At 39.4% G+C, this 13,804-nt stretch overlaps 1 pseudogene; it reads right to left on the bottom strand.

Moving 5' to 3' along the window:
* Positions 1 to 13,804, bottom strand: part of LOC122125921 — a 155,584-nt pseudogene that overhangs the window by 93,249 nt on the left and 48,531 nt on the right.

Raw genomic sequence — 13,804 nt, 5'->3', positions numbered from 1 at the left:
CAAGTGTTAGAAATAAACGTTAGTTTGACATAAGTGTATTAAATCTTCACCTTAGAAAGGCCTTTACATAGAATTTCACAAAACTTTTGAAATTAGTTAACATTATCATTTTATCCCAAAGAAACAAACTACTATAAGAACCTAGAAAAAGGGGCTGGGAAGGTGGCTCAGTGGTAGAGCGCTTGCCTTGCATGCTTGAGGCCCTGGGTTCGATATCTCAGCACCACATACGCAAAAAGAAAAGTCAGAAGTAGCTCTGTGGCTCAAGTGGTAAAGCGCTAGCCTTGAGCTGAAGAGCTGAGGGTCAGCGTTCAGAGTTCAGAGGCCCAGAGTTCAGGCCCATGACTGGACCAAAAAAAAAAAAAAGAACCTAGAAAATATAATCTTAAATTTTCTACATGAAATGCAATCTGAAAGGACACATTTATTAATAAATAACATATTATAAAACAATGTTGAATTCAAAGTATATCTAGGAAAGAATTAAATAGATTATGGATATTATGCAAACACAGAATATAGAATATTTTAAAATATACTTTTTTCAGTCAAGAACCAGAAATATCTTTAGCTTCTGTACCACTCATTTCAACAGATAAGATCAAATTATTTCTGATTAAAAAATCACAAACTCTGCAGAAATCATTATAGATGTACACAAACAACTCAAATAAATTTTGACATCAAAGTCAGGCAATTCAATTGGAAAAATTCCACGGAATTTTTACAGTAAGATATTGCTGTTATTTGGATTGTGAAAATATTTTGTATGGACACAAAGAATGGACCGGCATTTTGATGTTTAAGAAACGTAACTGATATCTTAGCTATGCTAAATAATGCTGCGATAAACATAGTTGTTCTGGTAGCTTTAGTATGGTCTTGTTTGATGCCCCTAAGTAGATGAATGGATTAAGAAAATAGAATTCTATGGAATGGAATTTTATGCCTCCCTCAGAAAGAATGCCATTGCCCCATTTGTTAGGAAATGGAAAGAATTGGAAAACAATATATTAAGTGAAGTAAACCAGGCCCAAAGAAACATAGATCCCATGGTATCCCTTATTAGCAATAACTAATATATGTCTGAGACAAACAGAAATGGTCAGATAAGTTGATATTAGTTGAATTGAACCCCAAGATAGGGATTCAAATGTTACTTTTTTCTTTCTTGCAATTGTTTCTAACATATTTATAAGATGATATCTTTGCTGCTTTGTATGTCCCTCCACCACCGTAAAACCCCTACTTTAATTTTATTTGATGTTGGTATGATTTGTGGAGGGGAAGGGAAAAAACAAATTGTTTAAATAGGGATACAGGTTGACCCATTGCAACAATGATATATACAAGACGTCAGGTAGAAAAACGAACTTTACAACTTTGACGGGGGGAGGGGTAGTGAGGGGGGATGGGAGTGGGGGGGAGATGAGAATGTATGGGAAGGGGAAATAAAGGAGGAGGCAACAATGCTTGATAAGAAATGTACTCATTACCTTGCCCATGTAATTTTAACCCCTCTGTATGGTGTTTTCACAGTAAAATAATAAAATTCAACAAAAAAAAAAGATAAAAGAAAAGAAACTTAACCGAACCATTACAACTTAATAGAACAATTTGTACAACCTTCCACAACTTCAAAGAGTAGTGATACATACTTATCCTTTTGGTAATATTAAAGGCAGTTTCTTCCAAGTTTTTCTTCAGACCTGGTTTGATATAATGGTTCAACAGAAGGAGATCTAGTGTATCTTTGCTATCTATATTCCCAGCAGCAAGATGCAAGGGAGTCAAGAGGCATTTAGTTTGGGCATTGGTATTTGCATCATGATGAAGTTAGAAAGACGCCACACTGGTATTATTCCACGAGTAAGCACTGCACAGGGGTATCCAGCCATTAACAATTATTGCATGAATATCTGCTGCTTGAGCCACCAACTCATGGACAATGTCTACATGTCCACTGTAGGCTTCCCGATGAAGAGGGGTATATTCATTGTCATCCCTAGTATTCACATGAGTGGCCTTTATGGAAAGTAGTCACCACACTATAGTAAGCCGATTATTTTCAGCAGCACAAAGAAGAAATTTGCTTGGATCCTACTCCATTTTTTTTTCTTGCAATTGATACAATTTCTCACTTTTTCGTTTTGTTACTCATCTTCATCAGAATTGCCTAACTAGAGTCTTTCAGTGCCAGTGGGAATAAGGTGTCCATGTATTTCCCCAATAGTTCATAATGGTTGAACTTGTGGGAAAAATACAGTGAATTTTCTGCATCTGTTTTTTTCATGATGATTTATTTTCTCTTTTTACATTTTTATTATTCTAAGTCATTCTAACTGGAAAGTAGGGAATTGATGGAGAGCAAAGGAGAGATGTTCCTCCGTATCCAAAGGTACAGACTAAAAATGAGGATCATGTGCAGCTTCTCCCAGGAATGAGAAAATAGAAGGTGGCTCAGTGGTAGAGTGCTTGCCTTGCATGTATGAGCAACGGCAGGTCATGTCCACTTTGTAGCCTTGTCATTCAGACCCACGGTGCAAAGAAAAAGACATAATACCCCAGCCCTCTGAAGCTCGCCACTTTTTGTGGTATCCTACTTTTTTTTCTTCCTGCAAACCCTCAGGGCCTAGGATCCCAGGATGGGCTATGGGTCCAGAGACTGCACCACAGTCTAGGGTGATGGAAGCTGAGTCAGCATAGCCATAACCTGAGTTCAAGCCCCGTGGTTAAAATAAAGAATAAATAAAACAATTAATTAATTATTTAACTAAATTAAAAAGAAATAAAGATCTCTGGTTTGGAATTTCTGCCAGTTTCCTTCCTTAAGCTGGAATTTGTACTCAGGGTCTTGGTAAATCTGTAGCAATGTGAGGGAAGGTGCAGCGTTGCCACTACTTGAGTTCAAACCCCGTGCCAAGCCAAAAATAAAAAAAAGTCACTGAGCTCGGCAGGGGGAGTAGTTGTGGAGATGGGAGGGAAGGGAAGGTAGGGGGAAAACAAACAAAAGAGGAGGCAACAATGCTCAATAGGAAATGAACTCATTACCTTGCTCATGTAACTGTGATCCCTCTGTACAACATTTTTGCCATAAAAATGTACAAAAAAGGAAAAAATGTAGTGCTCAGAGAAGCACTTTGGGGATAATGGAAGGATGTCTGAAAAGCTGTATAAAATTCTACACTGTTTTTTTTTTAAATGCTCTGTATGAAACTGAATGAACATAACTGCTTTCAGTAAAAAAAAAAAAAATTAAGCTACTGTCGTGGAACTGGGGTCAGTATTTCTGTAATTGCTGTGATTTGATCTCACCCTCCAGGTAACTCTTTTGCATCAAGAGTGAAGACGAAGCTTACTGTCTTTGAGGAAAACAAATTCAGGCTAGAGTTCTGAAAGCCCAAATGAATGCCCTGCAATGGAAAATAATATTACTATACATGTGTAATATATGATATATACTTACATATGTATGTTTATTACATATAAATTTTATTATTGATTTTGTATTTTATTTTTTATTTGATTCATTTATTTATTGTTTATTGTATTTAGTATTATTATACACATAATATTTAGTACATGTTTTACATCTATTATAAAATGATTCACAATAATTTAAGACATTGATTCATTTTCATTTATACTTTATTAAGTGTTGAAACATGATACATAATTAAATGGAAGCATTTGTTACAGTCTTCATATGTTTAGAGTCTCGCCCACAGATGAGCTTTGTCTTCTTTATCTTTGGAAATCTTCCTATAGGGATTTCTTTAGATGATTTATAATCAGAGGTCTTTTCTTGAGGATAGGCAAGTTGAGGGATAAAATTTAAGGGTGGGGCTAGAAATGTGACTTAGTGGTAAGGAGCTTGCTCAGCATGCATGAATGCCATGGTTTGAATCCTCAGTGCCACATACTCAGAAAAACCCAGAAGCTGTGGAGTGGCTCAAGTGGTAGAGCTCTAGTCTTGAGATAAAGAAGCTCACAGAGAGTGCCCAGGCCCTAAGATCAAGCCCCAGGATTTTCAAAAATAATAGGCCAGATTCTGGTGCTGACATCTGGAAAACTAGCTTCTCAGGAGACTGGGAGCTGAAGACCACAGTTCAAAGAAAGGCTAAGCAAGGAAAGCCTGTTAGACTCTTATCTCCAATGAACCACCAAAAGACACTGTGGCTCAAGTGGTACTGTTTGCCTTGAGCTGAAGGGCTCAGAGACAGTGCCCAGGCTTGAGTTCGAGACACACAACTGGAAAAATGTGAGAGTTATTCAAAGTACTTTTCCTATTTGCTAATTAAGAGAACATTCTCTGGAAAATGAATGCTGATGTATACCAGAATTGGAGTCAGAGCTCAAGGTTCAAGTTTAGTAGATCCATATGCCCAGTCTCTGAGACTCTAGCATTATAACCTTGTGTTCTACAGGGTTCTGAAAGATCCAATGTTGAAAGGGTTAATATGCTCCCCAAGCCCTTTGTGATAAGCAGTTGACTTGTACTGAAAATGTCATTACAGTTCTGAACCTAGCAGAGAATCAGTAGCTCACGCCCATCACCCTATCTTAGGAGGCTGAGGTCTCAGGATCACAGGGTAAAGTCAGCCAGAGTAGGAAAGTCTATGACACTCTGACTTCCACTTCTGAAACCTCAGATGTTCAAGAGCTTCCTGGGTTTCCCTTGGTGATGAGAAGTTACTTGCACTCTAAATGTTCTTAAAGTTCTCAAGCTATAGAAGCAGGAAAGAAACATTATTGACCCATCATGGGTTCAAATGAAGTTCTCAGGGTCAAAGCCCTGTTAGCAGGAAGAACTCCATTATATCACTGTATTTGAAGGACAGAAAATAGTTGCAAAAGCCAGGCTAGGTGAAAAGACCAAGGCCTGCAGGATTAGGAGGCAGAATGTACACACTCAACAGGAAAGTGAGCTGCAAAACCACTTCATTAATTCCAGGCACAACCAGCAACGGGGGAGGGGGGACTTCAAACATTTGTTAGAGTTATACCAGGGTCAGGCTTTTCTCAACCTCTTCAAACAATGACTGATTAACCTTCCTCCCTCAGGTGAAGGGAGCCTCAAACTATCTTTAGGTTACCAACAGAGAGCCAGTTTAGTGTGCGAGTGTTTGTGTGTGTGGGGGGAAGGAACAGAGTTGAAAACCCTGATCTCTGGTTTTAAGGAGTGGGTTTTTCACTCTTTATTTCTCAGATTTGAAGGCCCTTCTTCTACCTCGGTGAGTCCAATCTCCTTCCTTCCTTCTGCACATCATTAATGCCAATCCCCAGTCCAAAGAGAAGCAGGGCCATTTCTCTTCTCTCTCCAAGCACCTGGCTCTTCCCTCTTGGCTCTGGGGCCCTCAGCTGCCTGAGAAGTGGGAGAGAGACAGTCTTCCTGCTCTGTGGTTATGTGAATGCGATGCTGGTATCCTGGCACACTGCAGAAGGCCTCATGACTGGTAATTGTTCCCTTCTTCCCTCTTGATGTCCAAGAGCAGATTCATCTATCATGTTTGTATCTATCTATCTATCTATCTATCTATCTATCTATCTATCTATCTATCTATCTATCTATCTATCTATTATCTACCCACCCACCTACCTACCTACCTATCTATCTCTTTGTCAGTTCTCCGTTGAACTCAAGGCCTGGGCACTATATGTAGCACTCTATTACTTGAGCCACAGCACCAATTCTGGCTTTTTCTGTGTATGTCCTACTGAGGAATCGAACCCAGGGCTTCTTGCATGCTAGGTAAACAGTCTCTCACTAATCCACATTCCCAGCCCTCTCATCTTTTTCTTAATGGTATTTTTTACATAAGTATGCTGCCATTTTTCGTCCGCAAGTTAATTTTTCTGAATACCGGTTACTTCTAAGAAACCTGATCTTGTCTTCCCTTGCCTGATTTGTGATTGTTCCTGTGTTGGCCTCATAATAAAATGTAAATAAACCCTGCTGAAAGCCTAAGTGTGCATCATATAAGGACACAGGCCTGAAACCCTGGAAGAGAAAAGCGATGGGCCTGAAATGAAGATTAAGATGCAGTTCGTGCAACAGACATCTCTGAAAAATAAATCAGTAAATAAAAGCAGAAGCATTGCGTATGGTTTGTTTGCACTCAGGGAGGTAATACACACATAAGTAGGTAAGGCACTGATACATAACTTGGCCTTCTCCCTTTGAATTTTTTTGTGGTCATCCCAGGGCTTAAACTCAGGGCCCTATACAATCCTGAGTTGTGTTACTCAAGGCTGAGGCTCTACCACCACCACAGCTCCACTTCCAGCCATCTGGTCGATAAAAATTGGACATAAGCACCTCCCAGGCTTTCCAGCCTGCTCTGGCCAATATCTCCTGCTTGGCTTTCTCTCTCAAAGCTGGAGCTCTTCCCTCTAGGCCACTGCTCCACTTCTGGTTTTCTGGTGGTTTATTGGAGAAAAGAGACTCACAACTTCCTGCTCAGGCTGGCTTTGGACAGCGATCTGAGGAAGATTCAAGCAACTTTCCTCAGGGATTCGCCGAGGAACCGCTCCACACAAACCTTTAGTCTAAATCTCGAGAGGTACTGGAGAAAAACAGAAACAGGAAGATGTTTCTAGTGTGTTCTAGATACTTAAGGTTGGAAACACTCATAATTAGTAGGTCATTTTATAGGCAAAAGGAGCAGTGCAGACTGCATGAGGATCATTCCAGCTTTTGTTCCACTCATCCTGAGACAGTAAATTTACTGCAGCTCAATGCTAAGTGACTGAACTGATGTGTCCTGTGGACATTTGCTCCCAAATCCTGGAACACTCATTTCTCACTTTTGGTTGCAAGCCTGTGACCAGAGGAGAAGATGAGGAGAGAAAATCGTTTTCAGAGAAAGCAGCTATAAAGAACATTGGGTAGTTTACTTATAAATTCAAACCAATGGAATGACCCTGTTAAGAAGTCAGCTTGTCCAGAGTAAAAAATGAAGAAGGAAAGAAAGGGAAGAGCCAGTGGCTGCTGACTCTAATCTCAGCTCTGAGGAGGCTGAGATGTAGAGAACCTTAGTTTGAATCCAGCCAGTATTGGAAAGTCCATGACACTGTTATTTCTAAGAGCTCAGAGAAAAGCCCAGATGTGGGGCTTTTAATGCAATACCTGAGCAAAAGCAGCTCAGGAACAATGCCTACGCTCATAATCCAACCCCAGGACCTGCCCCCACAAAAAGGTCCTGTACCTCCATGTGTTTGCGTGTGTATGGATGTTCCTTTAGGTGTAGCTCCAGAGTAGTTATAATGAACAGCACCAAACTAGGAAATTTGTTTATAATACAATGATTTCATAGCATAGAGAGTGCTTTCGAAACAGTGCATGTTCAGGTACTCCCCTTACTGTTCCGTGTAGCCTGAGGGTTTCTCTCTACCCCATGCTGTGGGAAGAAGTCTCACTCATTGTCTGAACAGGAAAACAAAAGGCCTTACTCCTGTACAGCGGTGAAACAACTCCCTCTGGGCCAATTAGTGAGGATGAGTGTGGGTAGGCTCTGAAGGCCCAGAGAAAAAGGCCTCTTTGTACCCCAAGCTATCTCTCTCCCCAGTTCGCTGTTTTGACAGGATGCCTTCATTTGTGTAACCTCCATTGGCAGGCCAAGTTCCCTGCACTTATCCTGCCTTTGTGAGACTATATTCCGGTGTTCAGATACAGTGCTCAATAAAATTCAGGAGTTTTTCTGGCAGAAAACTAAGATATTGAACCTAAGGAAATGTTTAATTGCAGGTGATGATGGGCCTATGATGCGTTTCCTAGGTTTCTGGAAGCTTGGGAAATCCAAGCACATATGACATAACAGAAAGCTTCCTGTCATCTAGGGCTGGTGAAGCTCATCATGTTTTGAAACGTTTGACCTCTCCTTGTTGGGCCCTGGGTGGCTAGGTTTGGGTTGAACACAGGGCCTGGGTGCTGAACATGAGCTCAATGGAGAAGCCCAGTGCTTTACCATTCTGTGTCTCAGTTTCACTTCTGGTCTGTGTGTGTGTGTGTGTGTGTGTGTGTGTGTGTGTGTGTGTGCGCGCGCGCGCATACACCAGTCCTGGAGCTTGAACTCAGCACTGTACTTTGTTTTTCTTGCACAAGGATAGCTCTCTCCCACTTGAACCACGGAGCTAATTCAGGCTTTATTCTAGTGAGGTGGTCCTGAGAAATAAAACCCAGGGTTTCATATATGCAAAGCACTCTACCCCTAAGGCCCATTCCCAGCCCTCTACTTCAGGTTTGTTAGATTTTTTTCTGCTTTTTTGTTGTTGTTGGTTGTAGGAGATGATGCATGGGCCTGCGTGCTGTCCCTGAGTTCTTTAGCTCAAGTCTAGTGCTCTACCACTTGAGCCACAGAGCCACTTCAGGTTTTCTGGTGACCCATTGGAGCTAAGTGTCTAAAGGACTTTCTTGCCCCAGACTAGTTTGAACTATGATCCTCAGATCTCATCCTCCTGAGTAGCTAGGATGACAGGCATGAGCCAAAAGTACCAAGCTTCCACTTCAGGTTTCTTAGGGGTCAATTGGACATAATAGTCTCATAGGACCTTTTGTGTCTGGGATAGTTTGGAACCTAGATCCTCAGATCTCAGCTTCCTGAGAAGGCAGCTATCGACCCCTAGGTCATGGCACTCTGCTGCAAGGGGATCCGTGGTTCCACATGGTGGAGTGGTAGCCATGTGCCCAAGAGGTAAGGGTAGGAGCCTAGGCCCTGAGTTCAAGGTCATGACTTAGCCAAAGCAGAACAAAACAATTGTCTTCAGGAGACAACTCACTAGTCTTCAGTAATACATAATTTTGTCCCTGCCATGGAGACATATCTGAGCTCAAACTTCTTGTCTGCATAATCGTCTCAGTATGTAGCTCTTACAAGGACCCAATGAAAGAATGCATCCTGAGAAGGACTCAGCACATGTCACTCTTAGCTTGACTCAGCACACAGCATCCTGTGAAAGACTCAGAACACAGCACCCAATGCAAGACTCAGCACACTGCACACTATGAAAGACTCTGCACATAGCTCCCTGTGCAAGACTCAGCACAGAGCATGCAATGAAGGACTCAGCACATAGATCTATTCCACAAGCTGTCATTAGAATTAGGGAAATACTAGAAATATACTGTGACATCATGAATATTGTGACATCACATTGCTAGATGTAATGACTGTTGTGTCACATTGTCACATCACAAATCTGTTCTGACTTCATCACATTTGTGCCAACAAATGCCTTTGGAATCCTCACAATCACATTCTAAAATTATATACTCATTTTGAGTTAATGACAATTGAGGTCTGGCATGCCATTGTCACATCAGCAATCTATTGCAACATCACAAAGGTATTTTGAACTCATCACTATTATGGCATCACCAACTAATTGTCACATAACACTCATGACATAATTTGACATCATATTGCAGTTGTAGTATTACTGTACCATCATGCTTTCACAAATCTATTATGCCCTCATCACATCTTAGAAAATTCATGGCCTTTGGGATATCAAGCTCTTTCTATGAACGTGTTTCATTATGAACTTGTAGCAATTGAAATTTGAAATAAGATGTGACATTACAAACTAGTTTTGACATCACTAACCCATTTTTATATCATTAACATTTTGAAAACTGAAATCTGTTAGGAATTTTAGCACTTTTGACAAAAACACATGGCCTTTGTGTCATCACAGTTCATTTGTGTATGTCATTATGATTTCATTCTCATATCCTCACTATAAACTAATGGCAATTGAGATTTGACATGCCATTTTGACATCACAAACCCTTTGTGACATCATCACCAATTTGACATCAGACTGTCGTTATGACACCATCAGCTCATGGTGACATCACCAAGCTAAAGTGACATCATAGCATTGTCATTTTGCTGCCATAGACACACTGTGAATGTATATCCTGTGATTTCATAATATTTCAAATGTGGCATATCAGTTGATATCAGAAACACATTGTGACCTCTTAACCATTGTAACATTATAAACCCTGTGTGACGTCATAACCAGTGTCATATCACATTGTTATTATGACATCTTTAGCTTATGGTGACATCACAAATTGACAATGACATTATAGGATTTGCCATTATGTCATTGTGATATCATAGTCACATTATGAGTGCCTGATCTGTGATTTCATTGTATTTGAAATGTGGCATATGGGTTGATATTAGAAACTCATTGTGATGTCATAACCATTGTCACATCAAAATCCCTTTGTGACATCAATTTGGCAATGTGACTAACAAAGGCAACGTGATGCTACTAAGGCACCGTGATATCACAATGGTCATGAACTCACAATGGGTTTCTGATATCAACCAACATGCCACATTAGAAATAGAATCAAATAACATAATAGGCAAACACAACGTGTATATGACATCAGAATGACAATGTGATGTTACAATGCTATGATGTCATTGTAGTTTTACATGTGAAAATTAGCTGATGGTGTCATAATGGCAACATGATTTCACAATTATGATGATGTCAGAAAAGATTTGTTATGTTTCAATGGTATGTCTGATGTCAGTTGTCATTAGTTCCCCATGAGGATATGGATACAAAAAAGTTCTGTGATGTCACAGAGGTCACGTGTGTTTTCAAAGGTGGTAAGAAGTCATAATAGGTTTGTGATGGCAAAATGTGATCCATAATGTCACAATGGGAATGAGATGTCACAATGGAAATGAGATGTCTTATTGGGTTTTTGATGTCACAGTGGTGATGAGGTCACAAAAGTCTTGTGATGTCAGTTTATTTATAATATCAGAATGATATATCCAATTCCAATTACTCATAATTCAATGTGAGGATACCAGATGATAGAAGAAGCTTCATAGAATGAGGTCATAGCATGTGAAAACCCAATAGGACAGTGATTTTACAATGACAATGTAATGTCTTAACATCATGTTATAATAATGTTTTGAGGTCACAATTGGTGACGCCATATGGATAAGGGGTCTCAATAGATTTGAGATGTCCCAAGGGGTTGGTGATGTCACAATGCATGTAGGATCTCAATTGTCATTAACTCATCATACATATATGAGTTTGGGAAGGGATTCTGATGGCACCAAAGTATATGTAATCAAAAAGGTGAAGAACTTACAGTTCTGAGATGTCCAAAGTGACATAATGGTTATGATGTCCAGTGCTGTGATATCATGATGTTACATTGGATTTTAGATATCTCATGTCATATCTGAAATATGAGGTCGAACACAGTATTTCAACTGACAAAGGGCCTAATATATCACAATGGCATGTCACAAAAATTATGAGGACAAGAGAGGTATTTGATGTCACAGTGGGTTAGTGATATAACAAAAGCAATGTTCTGTGACAAAGAAATTTGATGTCACAAAGGTTATGAGTTCACAATGGTTTCCTGATATCAACTCACATGGCACATTTGAAATTGAATGAAATCAAAGAATAGGCATTCACAATGGGTCTATGACATCCAAATGACAATATAATGTCAAGGCAGCAATGTTTGATAGGATATGTACTCATTACCTCACTAATGTAACTGCAATCCCTCTGTACACTATACTTACAATAAATAACGGAGAAGAAAATAAAAAGAAAAAATGATATGGTGTCATTGGGGTTTGGTGATGTCACAATGAGATGAAGATGTCATGATGACAATGTGATTTCACAGTCATAATTATTGCTCAAAGTATTTGTGATGATACAATGCTATGTGTGATCACAATTTTCATTAGTTCACTATGAGGATATGGGTACACAAAGGGTCTGTGATGCCACAGAGGTCATGTGTTTTATAAAGGTGCTAAGAGTTCACAATAGCTTTGTGATGTCACAATGTGATTGCAAAGGCACAACAGCAAGGTGATGTCACAATGGGTTTGTGTTGTCACAGTGGTGATGAGACCAAATGAATTTGTGATGTCACTATGAGTTTGTAATATCACAATGACATGTGTAATTTCAATTTCTACTAGTTCACAATGAGGAAACAATTTTGAAGAAAGAAATTTAAGCTCCAAAGACCTTGAGTTTTTAATCATAACTTGTGTGATATGCTGCCTTTAGTAAGCTTATAATGTTTTCAAACTCATAATAATTCTGGTATGACATATGATATTCGAAATTGACTCTGACATCATGAATATTGTGACATCACATTGATAGATATCAAGACCATGGTATCATATTGTGAACTCACAAATCTGTTAGGACTTCATCACATTTGTGCCAATACATGACTTTGGAGACAACACAGTCCCTTTGTGAACTCATATCTTCATTGTGGATTAATAACATTTGAGATCTGGCATGGCATGGTGACATTTCCAACCAATTGTGACAACACAAACCTATTATAGTAGAAACACATTGTGTTCTAATAGCCATTGTGGTAGCACAATCCCTTTGTGATCCCACATTTTCATTGTGATATCACTAACGCACTGTGAAATTGCAATCCTCTCATACCCAATCCAGGAACGAAATGTGATACCTGAATTCAGTTGACATCTAGATCATGGTGACATCACACTGATAGATGTTATGAGTATTTTGTCACATCCTGACAACACACGCCTGTTAGGACTGCATCACTTTTGAGACAACACATGCCTTTGGAGACATCACAGTCCCTTTGTGAGCTCATATACTCATTGAGAGTTAATGACAATTGAGATCATATGTGTCATTTTGATAGCACCAACCTATTGTGACCTCACACACCTCTTGTAAATTCATCACCAGTGTGGCCTCACCAATTGTGATATCAAAACTATATTGTCATCATATTGCAACATCCATTACCATTGTGATATCACTGTTCCATTGTTTTTTCAAAAATCTAGTATGTCTTCATAGCATTTTAGAAAATTCATGGCCTTTTATATTTCATTCTTCTTCTGTGAACTCATATCCTCGTTGTGAAATAGTTGCAACTGAAATTGGACATGTGATTATGAGATGTGACTTCACAAAACTATTTGATTTCATCACCAATGTGACATCACAAACCCATTGTGAGCTTTCATTGTCATTTGACATCACTATCACATTGTGACATCCCAAACCTATTAGAACCTCTTAGCACCTTTGAAAAAACACATATCCTTTGTGACATCACAATCCCTTTGTGTAACTATACCCTCATTATGAACTGACAATTGATATCAGACATGCCATTGTAACATAACGAACCCTTTGTGACATCACCAATGTGATATAACATTCTCATTATGACAGCATCAACTACTTTTGACATCACAAAACTACAGTGATAAGAGGACACATTTTCATTGTGATGTTATAGACAGAATGTGAATGTCTATTTTTAATCTTTGTGTGTGTGTGTGTGTGTGTGTGTGTGTGTGTGTGTGTGGGTCGTGGGTCGTGGAGCTTGAAATCTGAGCTTGGGTGCACTCCATACTCTTCAGCTCTAGGTGAGCATTCTATCGCTTGAGCCACAGTGCCACTTCTGGTTTTCTAGTGGTTTTTATTGGATATAAGAGTCTCATGGACTTTCCTGCTTGAGCTTGCTTTGAACTGTTATCTTCAGATCACAGCCTCCTGAGTAGCTAGGATTACAGGTGTGAGCCACCAGCGCCCAACTTTTTCATTGTATTTCAAATTTGACATGTGTGTTGATATCAGAAACATAATGTGACCTAATAACCATTGTAGCATTATAAATCAGCAGTGACATCAAATTGTTATTATGACACCATCAGCTCATTGTGACATCACCAAACGATAATGGCATCATAGCATTATAAATCACAGT

The sequence above is a fragment of the Dipodomys spectabilis genome, unplaced genomic scaffold (assembly GCF_019054845.1).
Source record: "Dipodomys spectabilis isolate Male_0828 unplaced genomic scaffold, ASM1905484v1 ptg000267l, whole genome shotgun sequence".
Taxonomy (NCBI): domain Eukaryota; kingdom Metazoa; phylum Chordata; class Mammalia; order Rodentia; family Heteromyidae; genus Dipodomys; species Dipodomys spectabilis.
This window is presented reverse-complemented; position numbering and strand designations above follow the sequence as displayed.